Genomic DNA, 2,788 nt, shown 5'->3' with positions numbered 1-2,788 from the left:
TTGACCAGATAACACAACTACACTGTGAGTGTTGACCAGATAACACAACTACACCTGTGAGTATTGACCAGACTACACCTGTGAGTGTTGTGTGAGTGTTGACCAGATAACACAACTACACCTGTGAGTGTTGACCAGATAACACAACTACAGCTGTGAGTGTTAACCAGATAAAACAACTACACCTGTGAGTGTTAACCAGATAACACAACTACACCTGTGAGTGTTGACCAGATAACACAACTACACCTGTGAGTGTTAACCAGATAACACAACTACAGCTGTGAGTGTTAACCAGATAACATGGCAGGTGTGATTTCCACCAGACCAAAGACAATACAATGAAGTTCACAAACTATGGCATTTATTTGAAACAGAGGCTTATTTTTTGCTTACATTTGTACAATAAATTAATTACAAATGAATGACCATCCTGTAATGTGCCGTATAAATAAATACAGTACTTTGTTTATGCTTTATCACATTCCCTCGCTGTCCCAGACCGTTCCATAGCGGTCCAGAAAACATGGACAGGTTGGAAAACATATTTTCAAAACCACTAAACCCAGAGAGCAAAATTGTTTGAAAAAACACAATCGAAAATATGTATTCAAAGTCTTGTGCTCATAGGGGATGCTTCTCAAAGGAGCACAAGCTAGCGGAAAAACGAAACAAAAACGAGCAAATAAGCCAAGGAAAAGAAAACAAACAGTCTAGATGAAACAACAAAACTAATGAAACCAAATTAACCTAAACATCCCAAATGGTAAACTATTCCCTATATAGTGCACTTCTTTTAACCAGGTCCCATTGGGCACAACATAGGGAATAGGGTGACATTTGGGATGTAGCCCTTGTCCTCCAATGAGGACCAGAATGAGATTTAAAGGGAAAACAAAATACATACCCTCCTCACTATGAACACTGATGAAACCACAAGTTGAAACAGTATGACTGCCTGTACAGAAAAGTACGTTATCATTATGAACAGTGGAAGATATTCAATAGCTTGACTCAAAACACTCTTCTTCTCAATATACAAATGTATAACAAAGGCATACAATTACATACAAGTGCCAAACAAACATCCCTTCAGGGTATAATACTGTAGGGATCTATCAGGGTAGAACCCTCCTGTAACATACCCTGATAGACTCCTCCTGTATTATATCAGGGTATACTACAGGAGGGTTCTATCAGGGTATAATCCAGGAGGGTTCTATCAGGGTATTCTACAGGAGGGTTCTATCAGGGTATAATACAGGAGGGTTCTATCAGGGTATAATCCAGGAGGGTTCTATCAGGGTATAATCCAGGAGGGTTCTATCAGGGTATTCTACAGGAGGGTTCTATCAGGGTATAATCCAGGAGGGTTCTATCAAGGTATACCACAGGAGGGTTCTATCAGGGTATAATCCAGGAGGGTTCTATCAAATTATACCACAGGAGGGTTCTATCAGGGTATAATCCAGGAGGGTTCTATCAGGGTATAATCCAGGAGGGTTCTATCAAGGTATACCACAGGAGGGTTCTATCAGGGTATAATAGAGGAGGGTTCTATCAGGTATAATAGAGGAGGGTTCTATCAGGGTATAATACAGGAGGGTTCTATCAGGGTATAATCCAGGAGGGTTCTATCAGGGTATTCTACAGGAGGGTTCTATCAGGGTATAATCCAGGAGGGTTCTATCAAGGTATACCACAGGAGGGTTCTATCAGGGTATAATCCAGGAGGGTTCTATCAAATTATACCACAGGAGGGTTCTATCAGGGTATAATCCAGGAGGGTTCTATCAGGGTATAATCCAGGAGGGTTCTATCAAGGTATACCACAGGAGGGTTCTATCAGGGTATAATAGAGGAGGGTTCTATCAGGGTATAATAGAGGAGGGTTCTATCAGGGTACAATACAGGAGGGTTCTATCAGGGTATAATACCATAGGGTCTATCAGGGTATAGTACAGGAGGGTTATATCAGGGTATAATACAGGAGGGACCTATCAGGGTATAGCACAGGAGGGTTCTATCAGGGTATAATAGAGGAGGGTTCTATCAGGGTATAATAGAGGAGGGTTCTATCAGGGTATAATACAGGAGGGTTCTATCAGGGTATATTACAGGAGGGTTCTATCAGGGTATAATAGAGGAGGGTTCTATCAGGGTATAATAGAGGAGGGTTCTATCAGGGTATAATACAGGAGGGTTCTATCAGGGTATACTACATGAGGGTTCTATCAGGGTATAATACAGGAGGGATCTATACAAATGGCAACCTGCTCCTTTGATAGTGCACTACTTTTGACCAGGGGAGAGGGAGCCTTTTGACCAGGGGAGAGGGAGCCTTTTGACCAGGGGAGAGGGAGCCTTTTGACCAGGGGATAGGGAGCCTTTTGACCAGGGGATAGGGAGCCTTTTGACCAGGGGATAGGAGCCTTTTGACCAGTGGATAGGGAGCCAGGGTATTTGACCAGGGGATAGAGGAGCCTTTTGACCAGTGGATAGGGAGCCTTTTGACCAGGGATAGGGAGCCTATTTGACCAGGGGGATATGGGGAGCCTTTTGACCAGGGGATAGGGGCCTTTTGACCAGGGAATAGGAGCCTTTTGACCAGGGGATAGGGAGTCTTTTGACCAGGGGATAGGAGTCTTTTGACCAGGGGACAGGGAGCCTTTTGACCAGTGGATAGGGAGCCTTTTGACCAGGGGATAGGGAGCCTTTTGACCAGGGGATAGGGAGCCTTTTGACCAGGGGATAGGGAGCCTTTTGACCAGGGGATAGGGAGCCTTTT

At 43.7% G+C, this 2,788-nt stretch overlaps 1 long non-coding RNA gene across 1 annotated transcript; it reads left to right on the top strand.

Annotated features, from left to right (window-relative positions):
- The first annotated feature begins 979 nt into the window (after positions 1–979).
- Positions 980–2,214, top strand: LOC121840748. The gene is made up of 2 exons (XR_006079880.1): positions 980–1,409; positions 1,565–2,214. It is a non-coding gene; the product is annotated as an uncharacterized LOC121840748 (long non-coding RNA).
- Positions 2,215–2,788: the final 574 nt, after the last annotated feature.

Source organism: Oncorhynchus tshawytscha, linkage group LG25, assembly GCF_018296145.1.
Source record: "Oncorhynchus tshawytscha isolate Ot180627B linkage group LG25, Otsh_v2.0, whole genome shotgun sequence".
NCBI lineage: Eukaryota > Metazoa > Chordata > Actinopteri > Salmoniformes > Salmonidae > Oncorhynchus > Oncorhynchus tshawytscha.
Note: the sequence above shows the minus strand (reverse complement) of the source record. Positions and strands in the feature narration are given on the sequence as shown.